This window comes from Aphis gossypii, chromosome 1 (genome assembly GCF_020184175.1).
Source record: "Aphis gossypii isolate Hap1 chromosome 1, ASM2018417v2, whole genome shotgun sequence".
NCBI lineage: Eukaryota > Metazoa > Arthropoda > Insecta > Hemiptera > Aphididae > Aphis > Aphis gossypii.
Genome location: NC_065530.1, coordinates 2669007 through 2683888, shown reverse-complemented (window position 1 = coordinate 2683888; position 14882 = coordinate 2669007). Strand labels below are relative to the sequence as shown.

At 24.9% G+C, this 14882-nt stretch overlaps 1 protein-coding gene across 3 annotated transcripts in view; it reads right to left on the bottom strand.

The window, feature by feature from the left end:
* LOC114123208 (choline transporter-like 2) overlaps positions 1-14882 on the bottom strand; it is a 64804-nt gene that overhangs the window by 31315 nt on the left and 18607 nt on the right. For 2 of the 3 annotated variants that reach the window (XM_050197060.1, XM_027986106.2), the window contains exon 2: positions 8473-8584. The gene's annotated coding sequence lies outside the window, so the exon portion shown is untranslated. Of the gene's footprint in view, positions 1-5637; positions 5925-8472; positions 8585-14882 lie in introns of those variants that run through there. The other variant, XM_027986105.2, reaches the window with a different exon arrangement.

Genomic DNA, 14882 nt, shown 5'->3' with positions numbered 1-14882 from the left:
ATTCATATCTCATATCTATGTAATGACTTTAAAAAAATATATATCGACTTATCGACTGCAATTAATTTAAACGATTTTTTTAAATGATACTCCGAAAATTTGAAAAATTATAAGAAATGTCTGATGACCGTTATGATTTAAATGTCAATATAATAATATTAAATATTTTCATATTGACGGATTTTAGAAAACCACCACTAATTACAGTTATCACAGTCGTGTCATAAATTTGAGTTCGAAGAGAAAATATTTATTTTTATCCCAGCCGAATGATAGTAGAGTACTCAATAAAAGGCAATAATAATTAATATAAAATAAATTAATTGCCATCTGAAAAAAAAATTAACTATGATTTAGTAACTATTTTCCGAATACAGAAAATAATAATAATTATTCAAACAAAATATGACGTTCTTATGTTCATCGTTCAAATGTTTAATAAATAACATAGAATGCTATTCAAGTAAACCTACATGTTAAAAAATTACAATTATATCATTAAATTAAGAAAATCAAATATACTTTTCTTCACTAAATATTCGTTAGAAAAATAAAGATAAATATATATAAAAAAAAAACACACAACACAGTGTAAGAATATATCATAGTATTATGTAAATCGAACAGTGAACTATAAATCTTGTGAAGTATACAAATATTTATTTTTCTATTCTCGTCTACTTAGAATTAAAATTCATCCAACTGTGCGTCTTTCGTTAACTAAAGCTTAAATTATAATTACATTGGTATACGTATAATGTATATTATATACTACTACAATAAGAGTATTCAAAACCAAAAATAGAAATTTTCTGTTTTTCTTTCTAAATGTTACTAAACTTATTATACATATTTGTTCAAAACGGCTTTTCAATGAGCCTTTACAGAAACCGCTTTCAAAATCTTCTTCATAACCGATTGTGAAACCACTGTATTTGTTTGATATTTGTAATAACGGATATTTTTTCCAATTTATGATGCGGATAACAGACATTTATACGATATAACACCACCACTACAAAATAAACTTAAAAAAAATATAAATGCGAATGATTAGCATGCGATTTATCAGTAAGTTCAATAGAGTTCTACAGTTGTACTTGTGCAGTAGAAATGTAACGTAAAGTACGTTATTTTATTACTTCTTGAGTACATATAGTACGCTCTAAAACACGAATATATAATATATATAATTTACAGCACACATAAATCGTATATATTACCTAAATATTCTCAACTTGCAACGTATTGAAGCTGAGTAAGCTAGCAGCTGACTAACAGTTTGTTAATAAGTAAATTGACTTGTAAATGGAACTCTGGATGCTTCAAATATTCTCGAGAAAATCACATTTGAAGTTCCTTCTTATACTCTCAGATTTCTATCTCAAGTCACACCACTACGTACGACAATAATCAACCATTTCACCGCATACTGAGAATCTACACTCTATGAAAAATTTGTATATTTGTATTTGTATATTATGTATCTGCCGTTTGGCACTTTGGCGTATATTTTTCAATCAAATAAATAAATAAAATTATGATTATACCGCAGTCTTAGTCATGCTTCAATAAATAATTATACGAGTACATTTATGTCTGACCTTCGAAGAGTCTCACTGGCTACTATTTACTAATAGATAATACCCATTTTTTTAAGATATAATATTTTAACCCTTATAATGTTATCACATTAAATAATCCCCATCAATTTCAGGGTTTTCATTAATTTATTTACTGATTTCGTTAACTTGTTCCTTTATTTTTAATCTCTAATTCTTATATTTTAATGAATAATATTTTATTAGTATAGCTATTTTCTAATATTTCAGTAATAATTAAAAATAATAGGTAATAATTTCTTTCCCAATCGTATGTAGCTATAGACACCTAATATACAAGTATTAATGGTATTGTAGTTTAAATTTTTAAACGACTAAAACGATGATGGTGGGAGGAATATTGTATCGAATATATAACGACTGTGACACAAACAAAAAGATTAAGAAGAGAAGCTCGATGTATATATAATAAAGCCTCACAAGACTCGTTAGTTAATATAGACAAGTATGGTCGTAATTTCAATAGACGTCATGTAGACTTTTATTGTAGTGAATGCGTGTAATTTAGCCGTTATTAATAGTATAGTAATTATAGCTTTGCGGCCAGCAATACATTGTGCGAATTATGTTGCATTTAAGAATTGTTCCTGCAGCACGCCGATCTAGCTTTGACGAGGTAGAGCGGAAATACAAATTAAAGCTTATTTAATTCTGGGGTCACATAGACCGCGGTAATGGCACGTGGTAGGTCAACAATAATAATTATCAGCGGTGGCCGAGAATAAATTATTAAGAAAACAAAAATCTTACGTGACTGTACATGGAAGATATAATTTATACATCAATTGCGTTTTGAACACCGCTTTCTAGCAAAGAAGCAGCACGCTGTTAGTTATGCATAAGTATATAAGAATATCTGTAGACATTTTAATTCAAATATAGATACTTTTTAAAAAATACCCGTAACAGGTAATTTGTTTAACGTTAGACACTCATCATGTCAAAAACCATTAATGTTTTTCAATATATTTTTTTCACATAATTCAATGCCGTTACAAATAAAAATTATAAAAAAAAAAAATTATATTTTTACCATTTTTTATGGTTGTTGTTTTTAAGTTTATAACTTTTCTTAGTGGTGATGTATGATTTTTTTATCTAATATATAAAAGCAATTTTACTTATGTTTTTAGTAGGTATTCCATATTATATTATAGACTCTAGTAAGTATAAATTACTATTTACTTGAAAAAATTGTTGATTTTATATATAAATTTAATAGTATAATAATTTAAATAAGTGTACAAAATCAAAACTATAAAACGTGGATAGCTGGGATATGGTTAAATATTTTTTTTCTATGTATTTAAATTTTATTTTTGTATTTTCTGAGAAATTGATTCGATAGAATTAATATTATCATTAAGATATCACGCTGTTCCCTGCTGTGATTCCTATTGCTATGATTCTGTTAAATCGTGCCAACATAATATTGTATTATAATATTACGAACTTACTGCGCATTTAGCACAAAACTTTGTGATTCAACTTTCGTATTTATCATAACTATTATTATAGACTAAATTCATGTCATTAAGTCACTACAAATTTAATATGCTCTAACAGTAAAACAATATGATTTTCTAAGATAATTTATGAATTATAATATATTATAATGTATTATGCGTAATATATTAAATGCACGTTTATCGTGTCATCGTAACTAACTTTTTTCTGTATGTATTATGTATAAATTTACTTTTTATAATAAGAAATACTTTAATAGGTACTTAGTAGTTATTTTATGTAATGTTTTATGTATTATAAACCCGGTGACTCGAGAGTTTCATGGAACCACGGCTTTTTATATGATGTATCAATAAATAATTTGCTTATAAAAAGAAAATTACGTATTATTGATATAATCACTAAAGTCATCGAGAACCTTTTAAAAATTGTTAGTTATAAAACGTAATTTTTATGGTTTAAATAAGCAATAAACTGATAAAGATATTACAAATAAATATAAATAATTCAAGTGGATAAATGACAAATACTTGAAATCAATCGAATACAATATAATAATAATATGATCTCATCAGGTCGTTATGCAATTAAATTTTGGATATTACATTCACTTGATCACTAAAATATATTATAAAGAATCATAGTGGCTCATGAGATAAAAAGAAATAACTCAGCAGGATTTTCGTATTTATATAATCAGTATAGTATATTTAGATCTCCATTTAGGGGTGATGGTGAGAGGGTTAAATATATAAATTAAATTGAGTGACAACCGATCTCCACTAAACATAAAAAAGCATTTAAAATCCATAAATTGGGTGTATAGGATCTCAAGCCATTCACTTAGGTAATGCTCATCATCCAATAAATTGGTTACTTACGCGTGGAAGTAATGAGCATGGCTATTTTATGTAAAAAAACCAATTGACTGATTTAAACATAGCTCTTTTCCGCCAAAAACGAAAAAGGTACAATTGCCGTGTTTGTCAAAATGTATTTTACGTATATACCATGCAATATTAATCAAGTGTACCTACAATAATATTATAATACCATATACCTATAAACTTCCTATAATTTTTTTAACTGCCTATATCGCTATATAGGTATAGGTAGGTATTTTACTTACTTCAAATTCAAAGTTTTATTTGAACAACGTTAATATTTCTATACTTTTTGCAACAATATATTTTAAATAAAGTAATATAACAAATAATACATAATTAGTTAAAATTTAAGTTTTAAAGCTATATTGTTATTTGTTATAGTGGCAATTTTCTGTTTCATTTGATTATAACATTATAATAATTTTAGATGTGTTTCAACTTACTGATTGATCTAGCAAAGTTATTAAAACTTTGAAAACAGATTTTTAAGTCTTAATATTTTAATGTAACTCAGTTTAAAAAAAAATATTTTTAGGACTCAAGGAGAATAATCAAAAAATTCAAATCGATTTCAAGTAGATTTGATGACAAAATCAAAATTTTAGAATTCTAATTGCATTATTATAGATTAATTGGTAGAGAAAGATAGAAAACAACCGCTTTATTATTGAATTTAATAATAAAGTTTATTACGGCAGCTATCGTCGCATTTTATACTTATCGGAATATGAATAACGGATTATTCGAATGATGAGTACTAGTTGTGTCACGTATACACCGTATATACCAGATACCTACCGAATTTACGAATAATTGATTTTTAAGTATAAGTATAATATTTACATTATATTGCATAATTATATTTTTATTACAAATAATATATGACAGCTTATCGAAGTATTATAATTAATTATAAATTCAATACCATTGTACAGGAGATAATAGAAAATCTATTGAATTGATATATCATAAATGGACGTTCAATAAATTATTGAACGATGATGAAAGTTTGTACTCTTCCTAATACTTATAATATTTCTTAAGTAGATAAATTGATATATTATATATTTAGTGATATTTTTAGCCGACTGAAATAGTGATTTGTACTACCATAAAAATATTACTATTTAAATAATTTAGTAGATAGGTAATAACTGTTTTCATATATTAATACTTATAAAATTCGTATAGTTCTTAACTTAATTATACTGCTATGTGGATATAAAATCAGTATAATATCTTATGTCTTTCAATTTTGCAATGAATTAGTAAACTTTAATGTGTCTAAAATAAACGAGATAATTGTTTTAAAACTAAAACATTTTGAGATTAAGTTATATAATTATATCTACATTATATATAGGTATATTAATCGTTATATTTCATAGTAGCGTGTAGATACCTATCCATACATTGGTTTTTAGACGTTGAACATAATATTATGAAATATTACCTGCTTTTTATTTTGATCATTTTTCAATTTTCAATTATACCTACACGCAATATATTATCGTGGATACTCGAGTAAAAGCCAATATTGCTGTTATATTTTACATAACTAATAATTATATTACAATATTATATACCACATAGACTATAAAATTATATACTCGTGAATTAAAAATAAAGTGACATATTATTACATGTATATTATTACGTACGAGAAACTGATGTCATCCACGTTGTGCTATATAGCTCAGGTAGGTACTTTGAGTGATTAAGAACACACACTGTATAAGATTTGATTGAACAAAAGAAACGAATAACGTTAAAAACGTATAATTTTTTTTTCTAATAAAAAATAATTTAAGGAAAAAGAAATTTGTAAAGTTTAATAATAATTCGGCCTCAGTAAATAATGCGGCGTAGGTAGGTACCTATTTCAACGACAAGAAATATATATATCCGCGACAACGGATTTGACTGCAAGAAGACAGTAAGTACACTATGTTAAGTGCTTCACTCAAATGAGTGATAAAAATTCTAACTATACAAAAGATAACTATTATTGTTATAAAAACGAAAACCGTGTTAATCTATGTAGCGATGCGTCATTCTGCTGAACGATGAGAGAATCACGGAAGGAGAACAATATTGTTGTATTATACTAAGCAAATACAATTTTTTTTGTTACTTGTTTATAAATACGTAAAACATTTTTTATTGTTATTATTATTGTTACGTACATATTTAGTACCTACATTTATATATTTGTATGTACAATATACTGGCTATTACACGCATCTACTCCTACTATACTACAAATTTTTGTAAGATTATATAACAGTTAAAAGATTTTAATAACAATCATGACAAACTATAATATTATCATGGTTGGATGAAAATCTAAATTATTCAAAAATGAGTAAAAAAAAAATAAATCATTCAAATTTTTTTCATAATAAAGTAACTTAGGTAAAAAACAAAAATAATAGACAATATTTTCAAATTATACAAAAAAATAAGTCTTTTTTCAATCCCAAGACAGCTTTTTTTAACTATAAAACAACTTATTATTATTTATTGTATTTATAACATGAACTTAAATATGTCATATATATTACAAGTCTAAAGTCACTGCCATTATTGGTTGATTTCATTATGATGTCCATTCACAAACTTGGGATAATAAAAAAAGTAGGTATACGTATTTTAATAATTTATATATCTATTTTATAATATAAATGATCAAAATGTGCGGTTTAGTGGTATAATAAAAATCATTCTTAAATTACTACAAATACCATATTATATATTTCGATTTTTGACTTGTTAGTGTTGTTTTTGTATACTGTTAACCAAAAGATTCATAAGATTTATATGAACAGATGACTGCACGTTTCAAAAAGATAATAAAAACATTTCCACTATATTAAATCAGTACATAATACATTTACGGACGTTTATGTACACCTTATAGTAATATTATAATATTATAACAGAGCCAATATAAATAATGACAATAGAAATTCCAAGTTAAAACCTTCCAAAAACAAATATTGGTATATATATATATATATACAGTGAAAACGTCAATGATCTTCAATAGGATTTGAATGTCTGGTATATTATAATTTATAATATGTTGAATATACATTATTTATTGTAAAATACTGGGTGTTCCATTTAACATAATATAAGAAACTCAATATTTTAATAACTATTGGCGTTTTTTAAAAATATTCATGATATAATTTTAATTTATTAGAAATAATACATATATATATATTTTAATATTTGTTATCACTATCATTTTTTAATTTTTAACTTTTATTACATACCAAACGTGTTTTTATTCCAAAGCAGTATAATTTTTGGAGTACTAATATTTTATAATACTGAATTAATACTAATATATACATTTAATTATATAATTATAACTTTTTTTTCAGAATACGAAATAAAAAATGTATGTTGTCATTTTTAATTGAGTGAAAAACATAAAAATTATAATGTTAAAAAAATATTTAAAGTTATGTAAAACAAATAGATTCAAAAACACTAGTGTTTTCTGAAATAATCAGTATTTTACGTTAAATGGATTACCATGTATATTATGTTCAATGTTGATACTTTTTATAAATATATTTTAAATTGCATTTTTACTTTTTTACTATATAATATTAATATAATATATTTTATTAAATTATCGTTAGTAGGGATTCGACAAATACTTGTTCGATTTTAAGAAAAAAATAAACTCTATACTCTAATAAGATTATAATTTATTAATTATACAGAAAAACAGTATTATTATAAAAACCTATACTTTGATTATTACAGTATAATAAGTATGCCAAAGTAAACATTGTTTTGTCACTTATTCACGATAAAAATTTAATACTCCGGAGTAAACTCGGTTTTTACAATGTTATTGTACATATATTATATATATCATGGTCAAAAATAGGTTATATTTTTTTTAACTACGGCTTTCGTTCAATACGTTTGTTTATGTGTATAGCTAAGAGAAAATCTAGATATTGATATTGTTTATATTTTTAAAAAAATTCGTTGGTTTGTAGGTCAACCGCAGCATTACTGTACATTGTGTAACTGTATGAACTAAATTTAAAACTAGAAAATAACTTAAACGAAGATCGTATATTTTAATCATACAAATATTGTGTTAATACCTACAGTGTAACGTTTGAGTCGTTTGAGAACATAATTGAACATTTAAGAAGACGCTGGTAGCATGCATTGTCTCCATTTTACAAACGAATGTTATAATATAGCAAATTGTGGGTTCTAAATAATACGTTTAACCCTGTTGTGTTAAACTAGAGTTAATTGGCCTATTATGAAATCTAAAAGTAATAATATTATATAGTGAAATCTAATATGGTTTGTTTTTTATATTTTAATTTTACAGCAATACAAAATTATGACTTGTTAGTACATTAAAAAAAATTCATAAGAGGATTTTGCGAGTTTAGATTTTTCTTAAGGTATAATAAATGGTGTATGATAGTCAAAAAATGTGTTATACATACTCATCAAAGTTTGTTCACAAGTTTGAGTTGTTCTGTTCTGAAATCGAAAAACCTATTTTTCCGTGACTCAAGCGACGTAGATATCCGTGAAAAACCTATAATTTAGTTACACCTGTAATAAATACATAATACAATTAGTTCATTAATCACATTTTTTTTACCATTAATTTGATGTGCATATTTATATTTTGGCGTATTGGGTTATTGATTATATTATGTTTATCATGTAGAACTGTAATCTGTAGTGTTTCTTTAATGTGTACAATGGTCGCGAATATATATATATATATATATATAAATAACAACAGTGTGGACCACGTATAGAGTTATATAAAATCTCTGCTGTAATTCCTTTTATGGTGTATACAAAAAATTAGGAGTTTTAAATGTTTCTGACGAGTTTAACGAATATTTTTTTGCAGAATTGTCTTAAATGTCTATATCCGGATAACTACCACCACATCACGTTACCCTTTTTTCTACTTTTTACATAAATTATAGTCATAGATTTTGTACAACACATGCGGCATGTGAGTACAAGGCAAAAATATACTAGCGTAATTTAAATTGTTTATTATCGCATCATCATTTAAATTAAATACTTGTAGTATTAAAAAGTATTAATCCGTAAATATTTAAAACATTGTGGGTATATTATTGATTGTTAAAGACTAATTATAAGTAGATACTAAATTATTAATCAACTAAAAACATAAGCGAGAAAGGTAACTTTGAAATTTTACCTGATGGATGAGGAAAGGGAGTGTATACTTTATTTATTAAAAATTAAAAATATCAAAAATCAGCATCTCATCATATTTCTTTTATATTTACGCATATGCATAGATAGTAATTTTCGTATCACCGAGTACCTTATATCTTAGCAGTATATTGTATTACTACAACCGAGGAAAACGGCTTTAACTCCTTTTTATTTTATAAGTAATATCGAATACAAAATGGTTATGTGCGATAACTTTTAACGGAAACAAAATATTATATTTCAAAATAATACTATTATATACTATTATTCACATTAATATATACATATATATATATTATATAATATACTAGTCTATACTATACATATATAATATATACTCTATAATAAATATTAGAGTTAATTCTAAGTATATTATTACTTAGTGTTCTATTATTATTGACTTACGAAACAAAATGTCAGTAAATTTTAATAAACCTATAAATATATTTCTTATAACCTAATTATGACGGTATTCGTATTTCTTATCGAACAACAATGAGTTATACCGACAACAAGTATTTTTGTATTAACATTAATATATATATAATAATGCAATTAATTATGTATATAATATAATATAAATTTAATTGTTATACAATTATTAATTATTGACGGACATTTATGGGGAATAATAGCGCTAAGTTAAACCCGGTCCTGGTTCAGTAATTGTAATCATTTGAATATGTATAAAATACTATTTTTTATGCGTGTTAAGTGTTTATAGTCATATTATGGTATAATATATAATCTTAAAAAAATCATAAATAGCAGTATACATGCAAAGATATTTATATAAGTGACATTGAAAACAAAAAAAGACACGTTTGAGAATTGGCATTTTAAATCTGTTTTATATAAAACAATTTTTTAGTAGATACCTACAATTTAAAATATGGAAAAAGGCAGATATAGATTTAAGCAGTCAAACAGAGTTAAAGACCTCTGGTTATGATACACTGTAAAATATATTTGTTGTAATAGAAGTATACATAGTCTATACCAGAAACACAAACCGCGATAGTGTAGTAGCTACTGTGGGTATCTCTAATATACACTACCACCATATTAAATGCATTTTCACCCATTATATCGTATAAATAAACATATATGTGGTGCACTTAATTCTCATTTTGTTTCTTGAATAACGATTAAATTTTGATGGACTAGTTAACGTTAATAAACACTTATTAGTCATTATATAATTATGGGTTAATATAGTGTGGTGTGTAGCTTTTTTTACAATATAATTTATTTGTTATGGTATAATATAATAGCTATGTTGTAACAAGCATTAAATACGATCTCATAAAATAGTTTGAATTACTAATAAGTTATTACCTGTATTGTTTTAGCGCACTCGATGGTTCCAATGCAACTAAATACGACGCTAAACCCCATGTACTCGTATATATTATATTATCTTACATAGGGCTGTGCATTTATAATACGTCATTAAATAACTTAGAAAATTCACTTAGTTATATTTAGAATTATTTATGACTGTTAATTTATTAAAATTATCTTTAAAATTACAATTATAATAATGACAACGGATTATGTATACCTATGTTTGTACTACCAAAACCTACGAGTAAGTCCTTCTCTCCTGCTAGTAAGGTTTTCGTACACCAATGTCACCCTCTTGTATACAAAACCTCTGTACTCCCGTACCCTCCTATAAATTTCATACGATAATTACATATTCGTCTGCGTATATATTATATAATGTGACATACTAGACCCTTCGAAAAACAAAAATACACAATCTACAACCTCAGCCACAACGTCGTATCAAGTTGTTTTTATTACAATTTATAATCTCATTGTGTGTCGCGCGACGTGATAATATGATAATGTGCCTGTTGTGTTGTTATAGAAGAAGGGATTGTGCGGATGGTTCACGTGTATATATACTATAGTAAATCGTATACCGTAAATAATGTACACCTGCTGCATAAATATAATGGTACTTGTGTTATCATGTATGCGTTATTCAGTATTATCCGGTATTATCATATTATATATTGTATTGGTGTAGGGGACGTTTTTTTTACTTAAAAGTGATATTACCTGTTGAGAATCCAAAATAAAATACTTACGACCCTCACCCCATGTAATATTATATTACATAAATAAAAATGTGTTTATATCAATAAAGAAAATTTTTTTGGCTAGGTTGTGCTATACGAAATATATATATATTTATGAAATCGTCTAAAAGAGGCTGTTGGTAAATAATTAAACTTCTATAGCTCGAGTTTACTTGATTTTATTTAATAATAATTTATTTTATTATGACAATACCTCTACTATAGATGATTTTATGCATAAATTATAATTACGTCTAAAGGTTAATATGCACGATATAAGGGGGAGGGGCAACGAAATCTGAGATTATATTTATATAATTTCTTTCTTTTTTGGTTAGGATAACTACCTCCTCATTTATAGTAGGTAGGTACCTTAAATATTGTATAAATGTATAATATAATATAATAAGTCAATAAAATACACATTATATCTAATATTATAATTGATTTTGATAACGCATTTATTAAGCATGACTAAATATTAATTAATTAATACCTCATAAACATTGCTTTAAATGTTATTTTATGATACATTGAATATAATTTTTTATTTAACTGTATAACGATGTTTATACATTTTGAAGTAAAATTTTAAATATGCGTCTGATGTATATTATATTATATTTACATATAAATGAGGAAATAAATATATTTAATTGAATAACTCGCTTATACTACAATGAATAACTAAAATATATATTATATGTATAAATGGCATTACATACCATAGAAATCATAGCATTCTGTTCATGATTAGTATACTTTTGCCTTGAATAAATTTCTCTAGATAAAAAACGTTATATTTTTTATCGATTTTATAGGTAGCTGTTTACACGAAATGCGTTTTAAATATTTACTATCGATAATCAATACTGAGTAGAATAATGAAAAGGTTATAAATTATAATATAGAAAATGAAATAGTATCAAAATGAAGCACTGTGGAAATTGGGAACATTTGTTTTTACTGTATGCAATTTATAAATACAAAAAAAAAATCTTATAACTTTAAGACATTTATCAGTCATTTTTTATAAATTATAATTAGACAAGTGATAATATTTTAATTTGAAATTTAAAATTTAAAATTTCAACTTTCACTCACCCTGGATAGTAAAATGTACATTTTTTAAAATTTTTTTAACCACCATTTTGAAAGAATACTGAGTATCCAGTGAATTACAGTGCATTCAACGATTCATTGTATATTTTAAGTAGGTATTATATTTATATGTAAATAAGTACATCATTTTATTGAACGTAGATTTTTTCGTTCTGTTTAAAAACGAGCTATTAAGTTTTATAACATGTTGCGAGAATCTTTTAGAATGAAAGCTTTATATAAATATTATATATTTCAAATAAATGTTTACTTTATTATGTTTTAATACCAATTTAATCTATACTATGTATTTATATTTATATTTTGGTTATTTTGGTATTCTAGATTATTAAATTATTGTATGTAAAAGAATTTTTCTGTAAAATAACATAAAAATCAAATAACTACCCAAATAAAATAAAAATATTTATTTTTATAAATTTGCGCATATTTTTAAATGAATTCCATGTTTTAAATATTTTACTAATAATTACATATTATTTTGTATTATTTTATTTACATATTATGTATAAATATATTGACAATTATTTTAATTCTGTTCAAGTTTTGTTTTTTTTGTTAACAGGAAAAAAGTAATAAACAAAGTTACTTTTGTGTTTATACTATTTTTAAGTATGGATATTGAATATATATGTATAAAAAATAATACAATATAATACAATATTGTATTTAAATATATAATATACGTATTTATTCATATTTTTTAATGTTACTTATGAAGCGTATAAAAATGTTTATCTAAAGAAATAAAGTCCGAAAAAAAAATTCTAAAAATAAATGCCCAGATAAAAGAACGAAAAAATATTGTATGTTTATAAAAAGTTAATTATTTTCTAAAGCATATAAATATAACTAAATAAATAAAACGATTAAAACTGTAGCACGTAATTATATAATATGCGACTATTACGATTATTTATGAATCATACACTGTACATTCACATATACATAATATACATGTATGATAATTGATTAACAATGTAAAATGTGTATATTATATATATATTTACTAATTGAAAAACGGTTCAACGAAACTCGTCGAAATTATAAATGATTTTGAAGGTGCTAAGCGCTTATTACGCTTTCTTCCGTAGGTACACGTGATATGTATACCAATACTATTTAATAATATTAACATATCTGTGGTGTGGGTATAGGAGAAAAAATTATTTTCCCACTCTTCAACAATTGCAGTTAAGAAATCTCAATATAACTGCGATAACCATTATCGTTTTCGGCATCATAATGCATTGTCAATTGTCATATTATATTTATGTTCATTATAATATTAAAACGATATCCTGCGATATTATTTTTTCAATTATCAATTATAATCCTGTATGCGCAATAATCACACTGATTACACATTATAACTTACGACAAAATCACAAATATGACGAAATTCCTGTAATAGTCTAATGTTCGTTATTATCGTCACCTGAAGCAGCAATATTACTACTGGTTAAACGCGTTGTTTTGTTTTGTTCCACATTATTTTATTTTGTTGCGGTGCGTGCGACGATGACACACGCCCTGCACTGTATGATATTTTAGTGTAGATAATATGTATATAATATATGGTATTATATATACAGTACACAGTATAAAGTATAATAATTATATTATGGAATAAATAACGGAAACCGTAGGTAGGTATAGTGTGTATTGTGTGATATTGTATTATATAGGTACTAGGTAGGTAGGTAGGTAATACGTAATGTTGACATATCATATACGGATTATGAGAAGAAAAAAAGGGGTTTAAATAAAAGTAGACGGCCGCGCAGAGTGGAACGAACGGATCTTGTTGCATTACCTCTATATTGTCGACAAAAGATAAATGTATGATATATTATAACACGCAGATACAATATTTAATAACAGAGTTGTAATAGCGACTGAGCAACGTGTGTATTTCGATCATTTGGTAATTTAACGTTTTTAAATTTAGTAGGTTTTTAACTATTATCCAAATAATATAATATTGTACTGTTTCGCAGTCATATTATCATGCGTATTAAATACTGTCTATTGTCTCGACCACGATAAATATTTGGGAAATGCTTTTTGTTATTTTTTATGGTTCGCAAAGATAATTTTTATCCTTATAATATTACATAGATATACGTACGTCATACAACGATATATTATTAAACAGCTGGAGAAAAATTTATAAAAATCAATTTTAAACTATGACATAGTTTTTACTAAAAATCAAAATGAGTTTAGAAAATTCTAATTTCGAATAATCCCCATAAATGAACAGTAGGAGGATGGGGTTGTGGCCCATTGGTCTTACTATCTATAATACTGGGCCCTTGGATAAGTACAAAAAAAGTAATTAAAATAATAGCCTCAGGGTCTCCATTTGATTTTATCTCAATGAGGCCCAGTAATCTCATAGAATATTTAAATAAATAATTTAATAAAATATA